Below are 24419 nucleotides of genomic sequence, written 5' to 3' on the forward strand. Positions count from 1 at the left end.
ACTATAGTATAATCTTTATGGCAGGGTTCCACAGAAATGCACTTAATTGATCTTTTCTGGAAGCAAATATCTTCAGAGTAAAACCTGGTATTGAGCCATCAGATTATTTGTGCAGGATCCAGCTTAGGTGAGTTTCTGCAAAGTTTACACATAGCAAAGAAGAGAAATAGACAAACTTTGCAATATTCTTCCTCATCAACATACAGCTAGTTAAATACTTGCCACTCACCTGAAAAGGTACATGATAAACCTGTGCTTCTAATGTGATAATAGATTACAAGGAACAAAATTAGACTACAGCCTACAGCAAGAAAAAATGAGAAAGTTCATGATCACAGCCATTGCATTTGGGTATTAAAACTGCAAGGTAACCCACAACTAGACTCTGCCCAAATACTGAGATCTCAAGCAACAATACAATACATTTTCTCTAAGTGACATGCCCTGGCCTCTCAGGAGTGGCAGTTTGGTTTTGGCACTACATTCCCCTCCTAAATCCTATGAGGACCAGCAAGTCAATGTACCCACACAGGCTTGTGAGACTTAGCCAGAAAAGCACCAGATAAGTAGCTGTGATGCACCTGGGTGTCTTTGGTACACTGCCTGAACTTCCTCGCCTTCTGTTGTTCCTTGTGCTTTGCTGGTTTCCCACAGAGCCCTGTGCCAAGTTTAAGCTGCAGATCTTTATTTCCAGAATGTTAAAACATTTAAGTTATGGATAATCAAAAGCTGCCTCGGGTTGTGAAGCTTCTTGTGCCAGCTGACTGAAGCTGTCAGCAAGAGCCAACGATGGTGTACATTTACTACAAGTATGGAATTTGCCTGTGCAGGCTCCCAAGCCTTCAAGAGGGTAGGAGTTAGACCAGAATTTTTGCATTAACTAAGATGCATCTCAGCCCTCTTTGTTCCATGTGACAGATAGACAGAGAGATCACTTATCTTAAATCTTACATCTCAAGTAAAGCCTGTCATTTGCTTTCTTAGAATATGGCTTCCTGACTCATTTAAACAAAACCAGTGTGGGTGCTGCTGGAAAAGACAACCTAGCCTCCTCCTCCTGCCTCTTGTACTGGCACTGAGGAGATAGTTTAGCCAGCTGTACCAGCCAGACAATTTTCATTTTTGTTCTCCTGTGCTATTTTTCAGGCAGAACAGCTTTTTGATCCACGTAACTGAGACAGGAGAAATGCTCTATTACAGATGGGGCAAGCCAGGGCTGCCCATTTCAGTAGAGCCTGCACTCTGCTTTCCCTAAACTGTACTTTCAGACACCACAGAATGAGTACCCATTATGATGATGGGTAGACATGCAGACAAAGAAATTGAAAATGTTCTAGGCAAAGTACACATTCAACATGCAGCATGTTGTTTGCAAAGGCCTCTTGATTAAACATAGTTAGCATTTAGAAATACAGTTAATTTAATACCTGCACACAAAATTATTGAGAATAATTACCTATGTGCAGAATTGAGAATAAGTATCTAACTTTTTCTTATAAAATTCCTGTATCTTATGCTATACAAAGTTATAAATATATACATATACAACCAAGTCAAGCACTGGGGAGATGCAAGATGCTGCTGGTCTCTGAAAGGACCTGTGAGAGCTCCTTGCTATGTTGAAGAGCTCAAAGGTGTTCAAGAACTATCATCTCCTTCTCCTCACACAATCTCTAGAATTACAGAGGAAGCCACAGGAGACCTCCAGTTAAAACAAATTACTTCCCTACTGTGACTTTTCAAATAAAATCATTATATGAAAAGGTCAGAGATCAATGACAACCAGCTCCCAAATGGACTAACTATCCCGCTTTCAAGAATTAAAAAAAAAGTAGTTCTACCATCAGAGTTAAACAACACACTTGCAGTTACATGCACTGGGGTTCAAGGATGTTTCCCTGAACATGTTCTTTGGAGATGAAGTCCAAGCCAGAAAGAGCCAATTTCTTTATTGGGTTCCTCAATAATGAGTTGTATGTAAAGGAAGATGGATTTTGTTCACTGACTTGTGCCACGGTCATAGGACAATGTTTAAAAATCTAGCAGTCTAGTAATCAAAAAACTAACAAAACTCTTCAAGTGGAAATACTTTTTTTGCCAGATCAACAGAGTAATATTAATAAAAGCAGCTTCACACTCCAAATAAAATCAGAATTCTGCTGCATCTTGTCAGTTTTCATAATTGTAGATCTATAGACAGCCTATACATGAAGCTCAAAATCACTACATATTTTACAATTATGCAAATCGATAATACACGCTTTTTCCTATGTAAATAATGCAATTTAAACATAGTAATTTTTATAACTGCTATAAAAAGCAAAAACTTTGTAAATTCTGAGATTATTTGAGGTTTTTCTTGCTTATTTGTTCCCTGTGTCATCCTGCAGCAATTTAAAATCTGCAAAATACTGCTAGTCACAACATGCCTATTATCCAAAATCTTTTAATTATTTGCACTTACAAAATATTTATATGACACATGCCTACGGGTACATAGTATGTAAGGACTGTATAGATCAAAGAGCTAAGCTATTTTTATGTTATTTACTAATGACCAAACCTGCTGTTTCAGCAAAGCTTGACTAGACTGAATTAAATCAGGGACAGAATAAAAGGGAAACTTAAACAACAGCTTTATACATAGAGATTCCAGTTTTACACTTTACTAAGCACAAACGAAAGTTACCACACAGCACTCATAACAGATTTCCATATATAATTACATCTAAGCTTAACTGGGATTTTCAAAGCTGGCCACAGTATTCAATCACTCATCATCTACCAGCATAAATTGAAGATACATGACAGACAGGAGGCAAGTTTATATTCCAAAGGGCCTCTTCCTATTCTTTGTTCAAAAGGTATTCAATGGGTTTTATATTCTGAAACCTCTTAAATACTGATTATTCAATTGTTTTTTGTGAAAGGGGGAAAAATATTTAATTTTTAATTTTTTTCCTTTTTGGAAAGGAAAATTCAAATTAAGGATGTAAAGTACACACTTCTGATCAATGTAAATGATTTTTATTATTGCCTCTTTGCCACAATCTATAATTTCAATAAATAGGATTTTAGAGGTTTAGCTAGTGTTCCAATGTGTTGAAGGCTATCCTTTAAGTTGTAAATCAACAACTATTTCATTTATGTTCTTTGTTTATGATCCGGAGCGTTGACAAAGGCTGCTGAATAAAAGCATCCTGCTTTAGCATCCTTTTTACAGAATGTTACCAAAGTTACTCAATCACTGGTTAATGTTCAGCAAACTCCTTAAGTGGAAAGCAGCAAGGGGAATACCACGTTGATAAATAAGCAAAACATTGGAAAGTCTGGATATTTCCAAATACCTTGTTTATACTGACAAATAATTCTAATCTTAAGTTGAAAGAAATCATAAAGAAAAAAGCTCATAATAAAATGCAAAAAAATCATCGAGCATAAAAAGATGTAGTAACTACACAGATAAATGGGTTCTTCATTATAAAATTTCTTGCACTCAAATCATGCTAGCCATGGAATTTTTCAGCTCACTTCCTTGAGCAAATCATCCAATTCACCACAACCAAGCCATGGCTGCAGTAGGGTTAGCTGACAACATGGAACAACATTCACCCTTGGCCAGACTTCTCAAAATTATTTTTCATTTCTGCTAATGCTGGAGTAGGAACATCTCTCAATAGTGGATCCTCAGGCAATGTTTGCACGCTGCTTTGCTGAAGCACAACTTGCAAACTTCTGCCACAGACAGCATTGGTTTATTCATTACAGATAGTTAACTTAATGTTCATACTCATGCCTTAAAAAGCATTTTGTAAGAAGATTTGAGGAAATTCACATAGCAAGAAAAGATCATTCTCAGGTTTGTTTTTTTTAACCTCAAAGTATTCAGAAACATAAAAGTACAATCATTATTGCATATGTCTACTAATCTGTTTAGTTATTTAGCTGTGATAGTAATAATTAAAGTCGTGGAATAAATGTCTTTAAGTAATTAAGAAATTTACTGTAGGCATAGAAAAATCTTGAAGTGAAAGAGAAGCATTATACAGAATATAATCCAATTCCCATTTTCATGGTGTTCAGCGATACCTTCACTCAGGAAAACAACAGCACTAACTTTAGTACTCTAAATTTAGTGCCTAAATGCTGCTTAAGTGCTAAATATTGTGCAAGCCCCCAAACAGTGACCCACGTATGACTACCTGCTCTCAGGTACCCAGGAGAAGGTACTTCAATGGAGTTGGTGAAACCACTGCACGAACAGTGTGTAGTTGAAGTGTTAAATACAGTGTGCAATCACCACTGTCCTTCAGAAGACTGGGTTAAATTTCCTCTAACCAAGATAATTCCAACTCATGGGAGCTGGGATCTGTTCCTCCAATATCTGCCTCCAGAGGCTCTTTCCCACCTGTGATGGCTTCCTAGACAGAAGATGCAAAATGAGAGTACACTGGTATTCCTGACCCTTACTTTTCCGAACTTTTATGCATTTTACACTGTCAAGCTATGATGTAGGGAAAAAAAACCACAACATATTTGCTGCACAGGCATGAGAACATTTATGTGTATCCTCGTGTTGCACATGCTCCTCCATATGGGCACACTAACTTCTGGAAAGTTCCCCAGTTAACACGTGAGCTTTCTTGAACAACCTTTTGGCAGTCCCTCGAACAAAACAGAGCCTAACCCCAGCTCAGTGAGTCACACTGCCAGGATGAGACACCTAAAAATCTCTGGATCACACCCTACATGCTTTGTTATGATTACAAAAAGCAGATGCATACTTTTCTAGTGACAGATACTGTTCTTCATTTTTTTGCAACAATGATGTGTAGTGGGGAGAATGATGGTAAAAGTAAACAAAAATCATCAGGGAGTATTAGAGTGATTTATTTGGACTCTGATTTAAACAGACTACAGAAATGCTGGCCATTCTTTTTCAGAGTAAGTTTTGGAGTGCTTTAGACATGAAATACTTCAACGTGTATTCAGTTATTTACAAAATGGAGAATAATCTTCTACACAGTTGTGCATATAATATATAAAATATGTAATACGAGGGCACTTCATGGGGCAAAGGGGAAGGAAATTCCCCTTATGTTACAAACATAAGCAGAAAAAGGTGTCATTGCCTATGCATTCAAATTGGTTCAACAGGCAACCTCCTTTCACAGCTATTTTATCTTTTAGTGACATTCTGTCTTTGTGTTGCTATGATGTTCTCAATCATAAAAGCTCTTTCCTCTAACTTTCGCACACTCAGTTGCTTTCCCATGAGGGACTTCTGGAATGCCTAATGACAACTGGCAAGAGCAGGATTTTTCAGCTAAATGTTCATTTCGTGGCAGAATGCTGAACTGGCACTTGCTGGATTCCACCAGCCACATGTGCAAAGGAAAAGCCAACTGTTGTATTCAGGTACTTACAGGTCTTGTCGCCTTCTAAGGTACACTGTTAATGAATCAAAAATAATTCTCTTCAGGTCAATAGATAAAAGTAGTTCCAGATCTGTTAAATGCTAATACAGAACTACTTTTTCTTCACTATTTTTTCTTCAGCTGGAAGGAGAAACCATTCTCTAGTTCTGACAAGTTATGCACACCTTTCTCCTGAGACACACCAGTTTAACACACGTAGTCTTACTGTGCTGAGAAAATGATGAATCACACGATTATTTCCCACCATCCAGACCTTGGGAAAACTAGGAAGCTGCTTAGACTATATGCCAACTTCATTTCACGCAACCTCAGGCCAACAACTATCATTCTCTACCCTTCCAGCTCTCCTTGTCAGATGCAGAAGCAGCAGGCTGCTCCAGCCAATGAGCTACTGCTGCACTGAGCAAGGTGCAACCACACTCCTGCTGTGTTTGGTTTGTGTGTTTAAGCAGGAACCAGCACGAACATGATAAGCAAGAGGAAGTGTAAACTGATACACGGTTTGCCTTGCAAATCAGAGTAACCCAGGCATTTGATAATTACAACTACAAAACAGTGGTTTCAATGTGTAAATTAATGTATTTATTTTCCGTTCCTGTAAGGCTACCAATGTAAAATATTTGGCTTTTCTAAAAATGTCTGCTTTGGCTCTTTAAAAATGTTATCTGTTCCATAATAAATTTTGTTCAGTTTTTAAACTCACATGACAATCAGGGATTTAGGCAGTTTCCATGTATCCTAAACCTGTCCTGGATGACAGACGGTTTGTTTAATTCCCAAACACTGGGAAGTGAAGTTACCAAGAAACAGGTAATTATGCATGGGTACTGCCTCTTTAGCTTGTGTTACGGTGTCAAAATAAACATCTACTGATAATCATCCATCAGGTGGCATTCTAGTTCTGCAAAGAACCAGGAGTTCCACCAACAAAAACGTTTCAACTGGAAGAAACGTTAAAAACTATATATATATACACACACACACTTTGAGAGAAATCTTCCTGCCATAATCAGAGGTTATGAGGACCTTCAGAGATCAGTCATTTAGCTCAGGCTTTTAGGCCTATGTACTGGCAAGGGATTTTATTTTTCCTTCCTTATCAAGTTCCATTACAATCATCCAGGTTTGGTAATGAAATCTTACATTTTTCTGTCCCCATTTAGAGTGTAAAAGATCAATATTTACTTGTTCTGTTAACAGAGATACTGAGATCCAAAATATCTACACAATCAAAATAGAAATAAGCAGAAGACCAGACTTCAGTTGACTCAACAAAACCTCCCACAAATTCCAAAGAGGAAGTAATTTTTCTTTTTTTCTACCCCCCCCCCCCCCCCCCGGGAACTTACAAGAGTTTTGTAGCATAAATCCAAAGGCATTTTAATGTAATTGAAAGGGGAAGGCAAAGTTAGATTACCTTGGCAGGGAAAAACTATTCTCACACTTTATGGAGGTGGATGATCTGACTTCCTCAGGGAATGAAAGGACGTTCTCTTAAGTAAAATACTTAATTAAAGATTTCTTTCAAAGATTTATTTCAGATGTCTTGCTTGTTTGCCAAGTTTGTGCAAAAAAATCCACTATCTTGAATATTCTTTTGAATTAGAATGAAAATATATACAGAGCCATCCTTTTTACTCTTAGACTTTCAAGCACCAGTAAAGGAAATAGAAGAAGAGTTCTTACAGGTATTCTGTACTGGATCTTTAATTATAACCATCTGCTACAAAGTATATGGAATTTGAGTTGGGAGAACTATTACACTAACATTTTTTTTTTAAATCCGCTAGTTTGATACGTGGCATACAATGAAACTCATGTACATTATGAAAATGTCTGTCTTCCCTAGTACTTCATTAGTAGTATGAGGTGAAACACTTAAGTGCATTCTTACGCTTTCATGCACAGAAATTTTACTAGAAAGTAAACTGTGCTACAGATCTGCAGAGTTTTCATTTCATGCTTGAGCCTATGGAAACAGAACATTAGGGAAAAAATATTTTTAATAAAAAAGGATATTATGTGTTTTTCTTTACAATGCTTTTATACTTCATTGTACAAGCAGAGGAAGATTTTTGAAATATAAATCACAAGTCTTAAACTAAAGATATGTCCTCAGAAAGACAGCGTTCTGTTCCTGAACTCTGAACTTCTTTGAAAACACCCCCAATAGGCTCCATATCTTTAAAGAGATTTAAATTCAGAACTCATTTCTCTGACCTGCTTGATATAGGAGACCTCATTGCAAAAGGATAATTGCTGAACACAGACTAAAACTAGATGCCAGTACAGTTGAGATGAAATTTGGTTTATCCACCTAACTTAAATGTATTATATCCTTAGAATTACAAGCTTGGATGTGATTAAAAAAACAATATTTGGATCTCTCCTATATACCAACACAGGGATAACATTTGACAACATTGAAGAATATTTTTTTTTCACATCAGAATTGTAATACATATTGTGAGACTATTTCCTGACTTTTTACAGCTGCTGTACATAGCGGTGTTCTACAAAAGCACTCAGGATAAGGTGATAAACAGAGGTTGCATAAATGATGCGGTCTGCATCATGATAAAGACTGTGGGATTGAGCTCCAACAGCTTTCCTCAGACCCTCTGCCTTTGTGAAGATCTCATGACCAACACCAGGCAAACGTGCTACCCCAGCCCATCCCAAAAAGCTCTGGCATCATCTACTACTAAGACAAATGATATCGGTAATCTGAATTCCAACACACGTGTAGGTCTAAGCAGTCCTCCTGAACAGGCAATCAAAAAACTTGTATTCCTGAAGCATAAATCTCTTGACTGCTTTTATTCACTTCGCTCCACAGCGGGCATAGGTTTTCAAAGTCATTGCGGGCTTCAGGTAATATCTAGAACAGGTACGCTCCAGATAACTGCTTTTTTATACCCCACTCTTTAGATGTTATAGATAGCTTACATTTGTAATGTAACTAGATAAAGCAAATGGAAAGAGTGGAGGAGTAAAGTGGAAGCGGAGGGAATAATCATCAAATCACGAAATCATTTAAATGGAAAAGATTCTTAAAATCATTAAGGCCAAGTGTAAAACTAACACTGCCAAGTCCACCACAAAACCATATCCCTAAGCTCTACAACTACAAGTATTTTAAATACCTCCAGGGACAGTAACTAAACCACTTGCCTGTGCAGCCTGTTTCAATGCTTGACAACCCTTTCAGTGAAGGCTTTTTTCCTAATCTCCAATCTAAACCTCTCTTGGCACACCTTGAGGCCCTTTCCTCTTGTCCTATCACTTGCTGCTTTGGAGAAGACAGCGATACCCACCTGGCTACAACCTCCTTTCAGGTAGTTTTAGAAAGCAGCAAGATCTCTCCTCACCCTCTTTATCTCCGACTAAACAACCACAGTTCTCTCTCAGCCACTCCTCATAAGGCTTAGTCTCTAGACCCTTCACCAGTTTCGCTGCCCTTCTTTGCATGCACTCCAGCACCTCAAGGTTTTTCTTGTAGCGAGGGGCCCAAAACTGAACAGAGTATTCAAGGTGAATCTTAGGAAATTGTTCCAGATCTTCACTGTCTTGATGGTTAAAAGTCTTCTTGTACTGTCCAGTTTAAGTATACAGATAGCAGTCAATATCAATGTGTTCTCATGACAACTTGCTCCTTTGCTTATGTAACTATATTCCCATCTTTCTGGTTTACTCTCTTGATGCATTTATCCAAGTCGTAGTTATGCCTAATTAAAAAGCCAATCTGACTTCCAGTGCTCCATGACAGAGAAGCAACATAAAACCTCAAAACTCATCCTTTCTGTTACCTCCATTCAGATTGCAAATTGTATTTATTTACTCCCCATAGTAGGTTAGTTTCACAGGCTTTCCTCTTCAGCAAATGTAAACAGAGGATTGCTCTACCTCTTACTAAACATTGTTGTGGCTATTACAATGGATGCAGTATCCAGCCAGGTGGTTGCTTCTAAAGTAGAGAGAGCAACTTAAATGAATGCTTTAAGTCACGCAACTTCTAAATGAGATTGCTCTTCATTAGTCGGAGCAGTTTCTCCCATTGTCAAAGAACAGCTGACATAAGACATATTCACAATTTATGCACACAAAAGCTAGCTTCACTGGATATATTCCAGACAGTAGCACCTGCATCAACTTAGAAAGGCTTGGAACAGGGAATTTCAATGCACCAGAACTGGGAAATTTTCACTTTGATCCCTAAACACCTCAGTTGATAACTTTTCAAATTATGTTGTAACATGTACTTTTCTCTTGTAACATGCTAGTGAGGAAAGTGATTCTATGTTTTAAAGAGAGTAAAAAACCCCCAAATAATGAGATACATAGCCAAGCATGTGGTTAGAGGTTTCAACACCAACTACAACACTGACGAAAGAAGATCATTCTGCTTTTCAGCTGCTTTAGATCTTGGATCTTTTGGAAAGTACTTAAGGGATAGATTAGGTTTCCTTCCATCATCAATAGTGACACCTAAAATTTTGAATGTAAGTAATAAAAGCTGTTACTCGTCATTTCAGAATTCAAAGGATACTTTTATAAGCACTATTCTAAATCTACAAGATTACTTCTAAGTATGTAACAGGGATGAAAAACATTCTTCACACACTTTTCTACTGCAGGATGAAAGGGTGTCACTGCGCAACTCAGCTGCAGAAACAGAGCTAGGTCATGGTCTTCCATAGTGAAGCTTGAGTTTTTGCTCCTTCTTACTACTTCTCATTTCAAGAAATTTACTACATCGGACATAATGTTTATTAATGATGTGCCTATATACCACTCATAGTTTAGAAATGTGGCTTTAGAGATTTAATGTAGTGTTTTACAGTACCTTACATAAAAAACCCTATCCTGAGTCCACAGAAGACCTAGTATGTACCATAAGTCAATACCCAGAGGAAAATGTAACATAACAGTACCTAGTTTGTTAGAAACAGTGCAAATACACAACCCTTCCCACATCATGTTCCGTTTTCAACAAAACGTATGTAGTTAGGCAATGAAGGCCCTATAAACAATCACTGCAGACATTTTAACAGTAATCTCTAGTCGATTTTTACAAAAACTGCAGGAGGTTTCTGGAAGATAATTTTTCAGGGGAAAAACTGAAAGCATCTATAGGCAAGCTGTTTAAAAGACAGCATACTAAAAGAGAACAAAATTGAAAAGTGAAAGCTGCATCTCCTGGCTTTAGTACTAAGTTTTCATCATCCTTTATAAGGAGATGCAGGAAAAACCCTGAGGACTTTGAGTGTGTTGAACTTACTTGACAGAATAAAAATTCTGTTGTCCTTTGTTCATTTACACAGCATTTATTGACACAGTAATTGGCTTATCAGAAGGCCCGTCATCCCAGGAAACACGTAATTTTAAACTACTGTTAAAAAACTTGCAGCATATGACTGCATTTTTGTCAGTAATCAAAATGTTTCAATGAGCCCACCAGAAGCAACTCTGCTAGGCTTATGTGCTTTCTACACCTACTTAAAACTAGCCCTTCTCAAGAATTCAGTAGATCTTGATTTTGTACTTTTCATAACTGTACCTGACAAGCCGAGCTGTACATCTTACTAGTGCACCAAAAGATGTTTGTGAGAATCAAGTTTATCTCAACTGTTTCCAAAGTACAGAGTAAAACATAACCAGATTTAAATTGCTTTCTTACTACAAAACCCAGAACTTTTTCCAACTCAATTTTCTCGTATTTATTTATGAAAGCTACCCAGTAAACAATTTTACTCCTAAAAAATGCTCTAAGCATTTTATTTCCTACATACTTTTAACCAGATGCTTTCCTATACATACTCAAAACTCAAGCTTTAAGGTAATGATCTCTGAAAGAATAACACAATCGTACATTTACACTGAATAAATGGATGTGAAGAATGAATCTTTTTTTTTTAAAAGAATATTCATCCAAAGTAATAGACTGATGGATGAGATTAATCTCAAATGCCTTGAAGTTACAGCTTGTGGGACTGTAGATAAATCAGGTAACTGACATGTCAAATTAGAAACTAATCTTCAAAACATTTAAGTATGCTTGCAAGACAACATAAGCACTGGGCAGGCAATAAGCCATTTACCTCAGCAAGCTGGAATTACAAATACATTACGCCTTGTGTTAAAGCAATTAATTTGGTATATTAGCAAGAACAAATCAGCTATCTCTTTTAAAGTTTTTGATCTAAATTGAAAACATTTCCGTAAGTCAAAAACACCTATGTAATTACTATTCCAACTTCACATTCTTTAACCACAGAAAATAAACATCAGTTCCTTTTCAACAATTTATTAAATGCATCGTCCCATTGTTATTTCTACAAGTTCTTTCTGAAATTATTTTCAGGAGACATATGCATTTATTCTTTTTAAAGAAAGCAAAATGCCAGAATGGCCATTTCAGGAATTTAAAGATACATAAGGTTGTTCCAGGGCAATGTAATTTGAAGATGGCAAAAATGCAATGGGATAGGACTGATCAAAATGTTTCCTATAACACAAAAAGCCAGTGACTGCATTACTGCATCAGAGATTCAAGTATGTTTTGAATTCCTATGCACCCCTAGAAGGGGCGGACACACTTCTGCTGATACTGAAGTACAGGAAAAGACTGTCTTTCAGGGATGGTCCATGGAAATTCCACTGTCTTTCAGTGGCTAGAGCTATGCAATATGTCAGAACTGCATAAAATTTTGAGTTCTAACCATTCATACTCACATGCTGAAAGAATGATCTTTCAGTATAAATGTCTCAGCTGTCATTACTTTCACGTGTAACTGGAGTTCTGCTACAATACATTTCAAAGGGTTTTCCTCTCCTCAAAACTAAAGGGTGAATTGTTACAGATGGTAATTTTGGCAGATGGTTGTATATGAAATTGGGTTTATAATTAGGCCAAGTCTGACTTGTGCAATTAAGGCAATGAAGATTTGGAAAATAAGAAGTGTCAGATCGATACACGATCAGTCTGGTAGCCACAGAAAAATGAAGAAACCTAATCATTCACACTCACAGAATATTGCCAATTTGAAAATTTCTTCTTAATAGCATGAATTAGAAGATAAGCAACCTTTCATGGTCAGAGTGTGAACTAAACTAAACATGGTTTTTCGCCTACTTAAGCATATAATCCTTTTTTCCTTCAGTCTAGGTTAATGAGATGGTCTGAAGCAATCTAACAGCTCCCTGCTGCTGAGAGAGGGCTTTCAGCATCTCCTTCTTGGCGGCTTCCCTCTATCTGACATTCACTCGACCCCTCAGCAAGTCAGTAAATTCACAGACAGCGACTAGCCAATTCAGCTCAGACACAGAAAACTACTCCCTGAGGAATGAGTGGAGGAGGAGAAGAGAATTGCAAGGATGAGAAGATTCAGACTACCCCTTTTGGTGGAAGTGACCTCTTGGGCTCACTCTAACATATATCAAGCTGTATTTCAAGCCATGATATATCTAGTGTAAAACCCCTTTCTAGACTGCTAATTGTGTGTGGAGGTAGCATTCCCTGTTTTAGCATCTTCTGACTTTCATTGTGTTAAATACTTCTTCGCTCTTGTACCAAGAAAGGATCAGTAATGTTCAGTAACCATTCTCTCTACTACTTCCTGCATATCACTCAGTAGTTTTTTTGCCCTCAGCTTTGTTTCCCTCCATATATGCATTGCTTCCACAGAATGCTTTTGCCTATTTTAGGACCAGTATTTCTGTTACATTCTTTTTTTCCGATGGAGCAATCAGGACTTTATTTCAAGATGGCTTACTTTGACCATCATAAAAGCACACCCATTTTACATTTATTTTTCTGTGCCTACTGCATCCTAGCATGTCAATTGATTTGTCCCTACTGCAGGTACAATACAGGTATTTTTCATCCATTTTTCCTGACCAAGTATTGCTACAATAACAAACTGCTGTTATTAATGTAGTTACAATTAGTTCAAAACATTCCTCCCAAAATGCATCCCTCTGCCTCTTCAATACAATGCACTCCACTTGACATCGTGCCATCTGTTCTCCTATCTTCTCTAAACCTTTACAAAGTTCCTCAGAATCTCTTTTAGTTTCAATTAACATGAGTAACTTCTGTAGCTTGCACATGTAGTCATCAATCTGCGAGTCTTCTTACCAGATTGAACTATATGAGATTGCTGACAATTAGGGAACATTATCTCTTAGGCTTTTGCCATGTTGTTACAAATTAATGGCTTATTCCTACACTTTGCTTTCTGTCCCTCAATATTTTTTTCCTCAAATTATTATGATAAGGGAGATACAATGTGTGACTACTTAGTTTTTTTCTTAGAATTAGTACGTTGAAAGCATATATTTCACAGTAGCTGGGTTTTTCTATTCCTTTCACTGAACTCTATTAATATAGAGTTCCCACCTTCCCTCTACTAACCGATTTAAATAGAGGAAGATCTGCTGCCAACACAACAATAGAGGCAAGGTGTTAAGAAAAATTATTTAAATTCTGGACATATTAATTAACTCTACAGATGAGAACTGAGAGTTAATGTGTTAAGAGTTACTATACGCTTAAGAAAATGGAGGAAACACCATGATCACCTATAATTATCAACCTGTAAACACCTTGCCTTTACTGTAAATTTAACCCAGTTTAGAATTTATATCTTGCCCTGAACTTTAGACCTCTCCACACAGATGGTAATTCTAATATCCTGGTGGCTTGGGGAGAGGTTTAGATGTTTTTTGTTTGGCTTTGATTGGAAATTGTATACCATAACAACTGCCAACTCCATCACAGTGTTTCAAGTACTTCAGTGTTTCCTCACAATTCCCTTATGTATCCAGGAAGAACAGGCACATTCCAATGATATATATCAACATGCAAGTGTTCTCAGCTTAGATTAAAAAGACATAGGCTACATCCTAGCTAACATCATTGTCACAGAACTGTGACTGCAGAAAGAATACAAATACAAATCATTCAAATGCTGCATCAATGTTTTTGCTTGAGTTATGTTAACTAGAGAGAAATGGAAATATCTAAACTTAAACCTGAAGCTCCACTTGCTGATTTCCTTAAACATTTCAGAAATCGTGTGGCAAACATACCGAAAGAAGGAGTCAGTCAGTTTGCAGGTTAGTATGACTATGGAGATGTAGCTAGAACTGGAAGAAAAATAATCTGAGAAAGAAGCTACTTAAGTCTGTATGATTTTGAAGAAGCATGAGTGTGTATTAAAAACAGATGCATATAAAATATAATCCTAAAGACACCAATAATACAGTACTTTGGATTTAATAAATAACGATAAGAAATGTTGGGTGTCCTTACAACATCTGCAATGACAAAACACAATGCAAGCTTTTGACAAAAGCTATCCTACTGATGATGTAAATTCTGTGTGGTGTGTTTACATCTTTTAGAGCTTTACATTTGGTCAAAAGTATTCACGTGAATTAGAAACAACCACAGTTGTCAGTAGTGAAGCTACTTTGATAAGAGTTCAACAGCATCTTTGTTACAGATATGGTAATAAGTTCATGCAAATACTGACACAATGTAAAATTATTTATTAGGATATTTTTATACCTAGTTCTAAAAAGTCTCCTAGGATTGCTCCTCTTAAAGAAGATACACTAAGTCATCCAGCCTATCATGAAATTTCTTTCTAATTCATCTAACAGAAAACATAATTCATCATTGAGAAGACGACTGCAAATCTCTTCAGAGCATGTACTTTTCAATGTCTATACTCCAAAGTTCCAGTAAGACAAGTTAGGTATTCTCATAAGTGAGGCAGCTTCTTAGTAAGTTTACTTAAGTGACACTTGTCAATTTGCATGGGAAAAACTCTTTACAGTTTTGTAGGAATTGTGCTGTTTGCTCTGTGATGGAGAGTGTATGTTAAGAAGAGGAATCTACCACAGTGAATAAAGCCAAAAAGTGCACCACAGTTTGACAATAAGCTCTTTAAACATGTACTAATTCAACAGCAACTGAAATAATGTCCTTGGATGCAAAACAAGAGGGACTTGTTTCAAAAGAAATAAACTAGTAAGCTAAAATCAGATTAACTTCACATATGACTCAGACCATTTGTAAGTGTCAACAACATTCCGTTACAGTGGGAAACAATCAAAAGTAGCGTAAACAATCTGACTATTACTGGCAAATGTCTAGTTGATCCCTAAAACCTGTGTGTGAGAAGAGATCTTTCTGAAACGTGCTGAGGCGAAAGAGAAGGAGGACAGAAATTCAGTCCAGTTGATTTAAAAAGCTTTTTAGGCCAGAGTCTTTCAAAGGCCAAATGAAAATACCAAATTAAATATTTCTAACAGGGTTACATAACAAAGCTGAGAGAGATATATGAGAAAACAATAATAATTACTTCTAAAAGGATTTCCTTTGGTCTCAGTAAGTATCTGACCCTTTAAAAAGGAAAAAAAAAACAAAAAACAAACCAAAAAAACCCACCAAGAATTCTCTTGAAGCATTAAGAAAATTTACTAAAATACAAAGGAAAAGGTATTGTCACTCCTAGAAATGGCAGAGCAATATTTGGGAGAGCTCTTTATAACTGTGTTAATAGCTTATGAGTGCCATCACATAAATAAAAAACATATTCCACAGAACAATGGATTCATTCTAATCTTGAGATGCCTACTTTTTACAGACAAGATGACATACAACAAAACCAAGTTATCCAGAAGATAAATATTTGAAGTGGATCTCAAACAGATTGTGAGAAATAAAAATGGCCACTGGATAGACTACTGTAAAAATTGTAGAAAACATTCAGGAGAGATGAAGCTTAGGTTGTGTGGAAAGAAACAGGATAGTGACAGAGATACTTTCAGTATTCTGAATGCCAGAAGTGCTAAATTTTTATTGTCCAAGGTGAGGATGCTGCCTTACATAAGGCAGAGGGCAGGAAAGGTGCACAAAAAAAAATGACAGTAACACTGTCAGTTTTCCTGCATCCCAGGCAGAAGAAAATTGATAGGGGATTATGAACACCACCATGCTTGGGAAGGGGTATACTTTTTAAACAACACATTTTTCACTGGATTTAGTAGCCTGAAAAGAGAGCTTTCACTACCCAGCTTTACACTGCTAAAGGAACAAATACTAAATAAATTTACAGTTTGGAACAGACTGATTATGGCTGGAATTTTTAAAGGACATTGATTTAGAGAAGGCATGGCAAATCTAGGGCATATTCTGTACCAGGGATTATAATACAAAAGATCAAAGCAGCTTCAGTGACAGTATTTAAAATTAAGGTTTATAAATAAGGTTCATATTTCCTTGAAAATAAAGAATGCAATACCCATCAAAACCACTTAAACTGGTGTCAAATACAGTGCTGATAGGTTTTGCTATCAGAATAGAAAAACAATCCACATGTTTCAGAACCACAGTAATTTGAAAGAGACAGCAATTGTGAATGTTGAAGATACAGTTTTTTTCCTCCTTTTTAAAATAACCACCAAAAAGCTCTGTTTATGCAGGAACATACTTTTTAATCCAAATGAAAGAGGGTGCCAAGCAGTGTTATACAAGCTTCCTAAACTCATTTGGCTGACTAACGTTCCTACTTCTGCATGCTTCAAAGAAGTAGGAGAAAAACAAATCTCAAGAACTGACACTCAGATCTATATCAGTTTAAAGACATACTGCATAATATTGTCTGCTTGCCATTTAATGCAAAACACACATTTTGCTGAGTTCACTTAAAAACAACTAAATGGAAGGTGGAAATTAGAGGGCTGGAACTTAGCACTTCCTTACAATAAAACTTTAGCATGCTTTAATTTCAACCTCCCTAACTTTCTAAGCACTTTTTTTTTTATTTAATGAATTATTTTGCATGTATCCAACATATTATTACTTTAAACGCATCATGCCTGACTCCTTACTGCCTTACTTCAGTTCATTACTTCAGTTAAAACATGGAAGTCAGCACCTTAATACTCTATTCTCATTTTACACAATTATGAAATCTCCATAAACAGAGAGGAATTTTTTTGATCAACATGACATGGAGGAACAAGCCTCCCTACAACCTTTAAAACCTTCACATTTACAGACACAGTTCAAAATCACACTTTTAAATAATGAGTCTTGTACATGCTGAGTGTATTACTCAGAATTTCAGTATGTGCTGTAAACACCATTAAGTTCATTCTTTCGTCCAGGAGCAGCTCTTAGAAAAAGCTGCTATATGATTTGCAGAGTTCATTTTCCTTTTCTAAACAGGAATAGTGTCAGGACATGCACAACTTAGTTTTACAATATGACTGATAGCGCCAGAATAACTTTTTTCCAAAAGTAATTAGAGTTCATGTGTTTCTAAACAGACTGAAGAATCCACCCAGTGACAATGTATCATACTGCAAATATAAATGGAAGACATATATATTGGTCTGCTGCTACCAAGCAGAAACAAAGTAGCAAGGAAAACTTCTTTTCTTTATACTTTCAAATTAAAATAAAATGTATATACCTACCATGTATCATCATAAAACTCCTTTCAAAAAAACAGTTGAGGAATGACGAATTAACTTCACCTGTCACTGAATTCCGAGTTCAACAATAAAGAACAGATATGTGCAAAGAAAAAGATATAGATCCAGCTGACAGGAAGGGTTTAAGATTATTCTGTACAGGACTCAGATAAACCATTATTCTGAAAAGGTTCTATTGTAACTTCCTTCAGTGTAAAGCATTGTGTGAGTTCATACACAGATTATGTCTCTACTGTAAAGGAAATACACACTGTTGGCAGGTACTTTGGCACATATGTTATTCTAGGCTGAAGGAGGACATTCCCTGGGGTTTGGCTGTGTCCACATTACACAGAGATTTTCAAACCTGTCAGGCAGAAGGCTTGCACAACACGCTTAAGACCTTCACTGTAAGCAAGTTTATGCACAGACAGAGGTAGGCATCCAAATAAAGACTATTGAATATGAACAGCTGGTGTGTGTTCCTTTCTGTGCATGTGGACACCAGTTGAGTGGGTTGAGATATTTGGATTTCTTACAAACTTTCACTACTTGCAAGGAACAAACTACAAAAAAAAAAGCAGAGATTCCAGCCACAGCAAATGAATAATACTATCATACTGCAAAGATTGCATATACATCATACATTCCTAAAGATGGATTTAGAGTACTTCTGAAAACTTCTTCGGGTACTTCTTTAGAAGAGATGGTAGAGCAAACTGGAGTACACTTATCCTTGGCCTTAAGTGCCAGTGAACTCTTGTCCCTGGACCTGATGGCAGCAGAACAAAAGAAAGGCAGAAGACCAGATGAAAGAGACAGTGGGTGAGGGTTTATTGTCACGGAGACATTTAACGTGACTGTGTTGAAGCCAGGTTCAGTTATACGGGATGGCCATGCTTAGAAATAGCAAGTTTACATGAACAGATATAACTGGCAGACTGACCTTTTCAGACTCTGATTTGAAAATGCCTACATCTTTCTGAAGGGAGGTTCAGAGGTTGGCATGATTTGCAATCTGTGAATCTGGACTTGTGGCCCGAAATACAATCCACCCTACATTTCTACTTCGTGTGTCGACCACATTCAAGATTGAACAAATAAACCTAGCAGCTCAGTTAATTTGGTCTTAAAGTACAACTTAACTCAGGGGTGTTAAAACCTTAATCTGCATAGAACCAGTTCAGATTTAAAGCAACACTGAAGTTACACTTTGAATCCAGAGTCTGGACTTGATTTTTTTTCTTCCTTCTGGCACAATACATAATTACTTATACAAAGTAGAACAGCTTCAACAAGAAAGTCTGGATGGTTAGACCCTTCTTTGAGACCTAAGTTCTTACTAAAGAAAAGATGTAAACCTGTGTCTCTCTTACTCCATTGAGTATGACCAGGTAAATTCTTTTAGATTAACCTTTTTCTGTCTAAATTGAATCAAGGTCATTTGCAAACCCAGAGGTAATCTCAGTAGACCATACACGCATTGTCTCGTGACAGCCCAGCCTAAACCTGCAGGTTTTGCAGAATATCTCTCTGAGCTGAAGTGCAAAATCCAGAATATCTCTCTGAGCTGAAGTGCAAAATCCACCTCTTTCCCCAGCCCCAAGGCTGCCAGCACGCACCCCTTTCTGACTTCCCAGCCCTGCTGCCCCAAATTCGTGGGAAGTCAGTGAAGGTGAAGTACCAAGATACCCAACCTAACTCTTAGAAATTCTTCATTAAAACATTAAGAAATACCACACAAATGGCTGTTATAAACAGGAGCCAAATGACAGATGTGAGAAGAGGTAGCTTTTGAGGCTTGGGCAAAATATGATCTTGAGGTTCATTCCTGAACCTGATCTTCTCCATCCAGTAGATTTTGCAGCAAAAAAAAAGAAGAAAAATAATCAAATGCTGCAATCCTTGCATGCTTACAAGGGCTTTTTAACAGCAGTAAAGGCGGATTTACAGCAGACCTGTTTGAGAGAGCCTTCTAAGACCCCGACCCCTGTCAATGAGCACTGTTGGCCCTTCAGAGGGTAATCTGCACTCAGCCTCCCAAGACTGAAACACCCAGTCTCACTTCTAGCATCAGTGCAAATGGTGACGCAATAGCTGGAGCCTCAGGACTTACCTACTTTGCAAAACTGCACGGCTGCAAAGCAGTGAGTACCACAAAGGCCTCCTTAAAGCAATACCTGTAGTGAAATCTTAGACTTGATGCTTTTTTTGCCTTGCACCTAAACTTAAGTCTGCTCCACACAGCAATGATAGTACAAAAATATGTATGAAGCCGAAGAAAATTCCTAATTGTATTTAAAATAGTTATCATATCCATCAACATTATATAATTTAAATATTATTTAAACAGGAACAACAATCAATCATTCACCCAGTAGTTATTAGATAACATTAGGAAATTAGAGGATAATTTATTTCCTACATTATTGTGATCCAAAGTGTTCATTAATCTGAACTCCTAAACTGGCTTTTATTTAGACATACAGTAGAAATAATGCCTTCATTAGCGTATCTGCTTTCATTGACCTCAGATATTATGTATGCTACCAGCTTTAATCAAATAAAATAATTAGCATTATTTTTGTTTTTTCTTTAACTGCAACATATTTTCAGTTTTCATTCACATACTAGTAGATGGCTGATACTACTTACATTTCTCAATCACAAAAAACATCCAGCAAAGAAAGCTATATTTTGTGTGCTTCCCAAAGTCACTTATTTCAGCATTTCATTTCAGCATTTCAGTCTTTAAGAATGTCGGTTTTGCAGGTTTACGTACAAGTTGGTACAAAATGAAACCATGGACCAATCAGCAAAAATAAAGAGGACAACTAACCCTCTCTACTCACCTTACATTGATCCATTTCCTTTTTCCAGAAAAGCACAGGAAAAAAACAAAACCAAGTGGATCTGCAGAGTGTTTAAAAGGCTGACTAACCTCAGGTTTGGCATACTGAAGACCAGGGCGAGAACAAACGCTTTCGTTTTCATCTGTCAGCTCCCACACCACTTGAGTGGAATTGCGTAGGGAGATTTTTCCTGCCTTGCTTCAAATAAATGGGTGTTGTGTTTACATACTGCATACTGAGCATTGCCCACACGAAGCCAAGGGCTGCATCTTGCCAACTCTTAACTTTCGTACAATATGGCGATTACATGAGCCAGCATACCATTAAGTCACATAACAAAACTTGGAGAATGGCACTGTCAGCTAGTAGAACTGTACCTGAACAACTGACATGCAATGCACAAAAAGAGAAACTAGATTTCACTGTGATGGCAGAACTAGGTCAGAAGCAGACTGGGTCAGCAGCCTCAGCCTAAGGTACAAAGCCAAGTGTCACATGGTTCGTGGAGATAAAAACTTACAGGTGTGCAACACAAGCAGGAGAATTAAAACAAGAACAAAGAGATCACTGAACATGCCTTACGAAATGCTCCCTCACACTGGAGTCTCCTGGGTGATTTGCTGTTTATTCACCATATGACACGTTAGTCGAGGATATTCCTTCCAGCTGCAGTACTCAGAAAATGGCCTTCCCTCAGCAGGGTTAAAATCCAGAGAAAAGAGAAAGAGCACTTAGTCCATTACTCAATGTGAACAGCACAATTTCTGGCTCCAGCAAGTTCTCTTTTTCTATCTTGAGGAGCAGCAGATCTATACCTACCGTGAACTCCAAATGCCTTCCCGTGCCTAGTGGTTTTTTTTTTCAGAATGAGTAAGAAAGATCAGAGCTCACTATTTCCCACAACATAGTGACTCTGCAAGCTTGAACCAAGGTATCGGATAACTGTTTGGCATTTCTGATTTAGCCTGCCAATATCAGACTGGAGTGGGCAGTTTGTGTATTAACTCTTATTCCAAGTACCATTCCATAGTAATTTCTGCAGAGGCTCCCACTTCAGTGACACAAACATACTACAGATAGAACAACCTAAGAAGGCCATTTAACTACGAGCAATAATGTGCACATTCAGAGGTAAAAAGCTGACTGATCTAAGCCGATCTGAGGCTTTAGAGGTTGTGCACCTAACTCACTGCTGAATATCAAGTGCCTGAACCAAATATCTGCGATTCCTGAATGTCAGCAGCCTTCTGAGCTAGTCCCATAGATGAGCACTCCTTACAACATATTTCTTTGTAACCTAATCCTATTTAGATTGTCTTCAAATCAAACAAAGAACAAGCAAATTGGAAATCTGCTACACATTTTTGCAGGAATGTCTCATACTGCCACCACTTATCCTGTTTTACTCAAAATGTAAAGGCTGTCCAGATGTCAGTGATATTTTATTTGTTGTAATATTAACATGCAAAATGACACGAAGTCACTTCTGATAATAGTTTTAATTACTGAGTATGTAGGCCTGCAAATCCTCTCATACAAATAATCTTTCAATAAGATTAATTCATGAAAACAGTCTCACTTCAAAAACGATTTATTTGACTGGACTCTAAATGTTAAATCACATTTTTAAAGAAATTATTACTTAAAAAAAATATCCACAAGGTGCTGATACTTTTAAAACAAGGGGCTATTTATTTATGAAAATGTATGATTTCAGAAAGTCCTTCTAGTACTGACACAGTTGGGGAACATGCTTCTGCAGTTCCTGTGGTTTCTCAGGTTAAGAACACTTTAAATAAACTGACCAACCTGCTTACTTCTAGTCCAGCATTCAGCACGACTCTTCTCTTGCAGCACTTCCGTTGCACTGACGTATGACTCAGCTACTCCTTCAGCTGCACTAGTTAAATATTATGCCTGTGTAACATTACCTCGAACATCAAAGTCCCTGATTTATTTTAAACATTATCCAGGTATTACTAAGTGTTTTCATGGCTCGGTGATAGAGTGGATCTTACACTCTGCGCTATGTCTATTGCAAAATATTTTATTAAAAGAAATGTTAACTTCTTTCCTTGTTTCTCAGTCCTGTTCTTTTCACTATGACAGTTACCAGTCTAGACAATGGCAAAAATATTGACAGGAGAGCGTAAAGATTAAAATTCACTGTAATGTGCTGAGTGCTCCAGTGTGCTTAAGTCCTCCTCCTTGTATTTACTTCACTTGCTCTCTCTTTGCACAAGGGTCTTCATAGCTTCAGTGAAAAGTCTTTCTTGAAGTATCTCCTGATCTGATCCCCTCAGAATGATTAATTGTTTAGTATCACATTTGTTTGCTAATCCTTAAAATGAAGAAACTGGTCCTTTGGAGAGCTAGGAGTCTGTCACTGCTTCCAAAAAGCAGGAAGCATAACTGCTTGAAGCCTGACAGATGCTTCACCACCATGACAAGAAGCTGTTCCACCGGCTACAGCTCGTGAGTCCCTGAGTCAAGCCATATGGTCCTAAATGCCAAGACTGCCTGTCTTTCCCTGTTTACTGGGAGACAGAGATTGTTCCTGCTTTGCTCTGAATTTGCAAAGTACTCTGTCGGTTTTAGAAGTTTACAGTTCATTTGAAATAAAACTCTTGACCACTTGCATTCAGAAATCCTCATTCGTTTGCTGAACAGTTTTTACTTCTCTAAAGAAACAGCCCTACGTGTACATTTCCATAGGCAAGGATAACATCTCATGAATTTATTGTTACACACTCTGATATTAAGTGAATGAATATAAGTAAGGAAGCATAAATATAGCTCTTACACGTTAAGAGACCCTTTCCAACTAATAATCTATTCAGCGTATTTGACCGAGTTTGTATCTAGGGGCTGAAACAACAGCTTTGAGGTGCAAAGAAGCTTTAGTCATCTAAAAGGAATAACCACAATGAAATACACTGATAATTTCAGATAACACTTGACTGTAGTTCAGCATCACAAAAATTAAGTCTCCAAGTTATAACTCCTTAAGCACGCGTACATTTCCTAGTGCTTTGGCCAGCTGAGATTTAAATATTTCAAAAAGCAAGTATTTCTAGTTCCTGTCATGTCTTGCAAAACTATTTAACTGCCCAAAAGACTTCAGCAAGGACTTTCCTTCTTTAAAAAAAAAATATATTTTGTGTCTTTGCCAATGACTGTACCCTGAAGTGTCTTCAGGCTACTGGCACACGGCGACCCAGCAGTCGCCAAGAAACAGATGAAGGCAAAAAGTATCTTTGCTTCTAAGCAAGAAGGAGAAGGGGAGGCACAAGACCAGCGGTGTTTGTGTCCACGCTTTGTTCTCTCTCCTAGCTGAGTCTCGGCACCGAGCGGTCAGTCAGGATGGTCCCAGCACCTCGCGGAGTCAAAGCCTCCAACTTTTCTCTCTTTAGCGTTTCCTCTTCTTACGGGACGATTTTCCCACTCGTGTCTCTCCCCACGCTTCCATTTAAAAAAACCACAGAGCGCAGCGACCGCGATCCCTACAGAACTTGGAGAAACGCTGGCAGGGACCCCTCAAAGGGCGCGGAGCGGCTGCCCGGGGCGGGCTGAGGCGGGGCGAGGGGGGAGCGCCCGCAGCACCGACCCGGCGCCGCTCGGACCCTCGGAGCGCAGC

At 37.6% G+C, this 24419-nt stretch overlaps 1 protein-coding gene across 3 annotated transcripts in view; it reads right to left on the reverse strand.

Moving 5' to 3' along the window:
- The window catches only part of KITLG (KIT ligand), a 55599-nt gene that overhangs the window by 30529 nt on the left and 651 nt on the right, over nt 1–24419 (reverse strand). The window contains exon 1 of one of the 3 annotated variants that reach the window (XM_069858492.1): nt 22592–23576. The exons of the other annotated variants lie outside the window; for them this stretch is intronic. The gene's annotated coding sequence lies outside the window, so the exon portion shown is untranslated. Of the gene's footprint in view, nt 1–22591; nt 23577–24419 lie in introns of those variants that run through there. 3 annotated transcript variants of the gene reach the window in all.

This window comes from Phaenicophaeus curvirostris, chromosome 1, assembly GCF_032191515.1.
Source record: "Phaenicophaeus curvirostris isolate KB17595 chromosome 1, BPBGC_Pcur_1.0, whole genome shotgun sequence".
Lineage (NCBI taxonomy): Eukaryota > Metazoa > Chordata > Aves > Cuculiformes > Cuculidae > Phaenicophaeus > Phaenicophaeus curvirostris.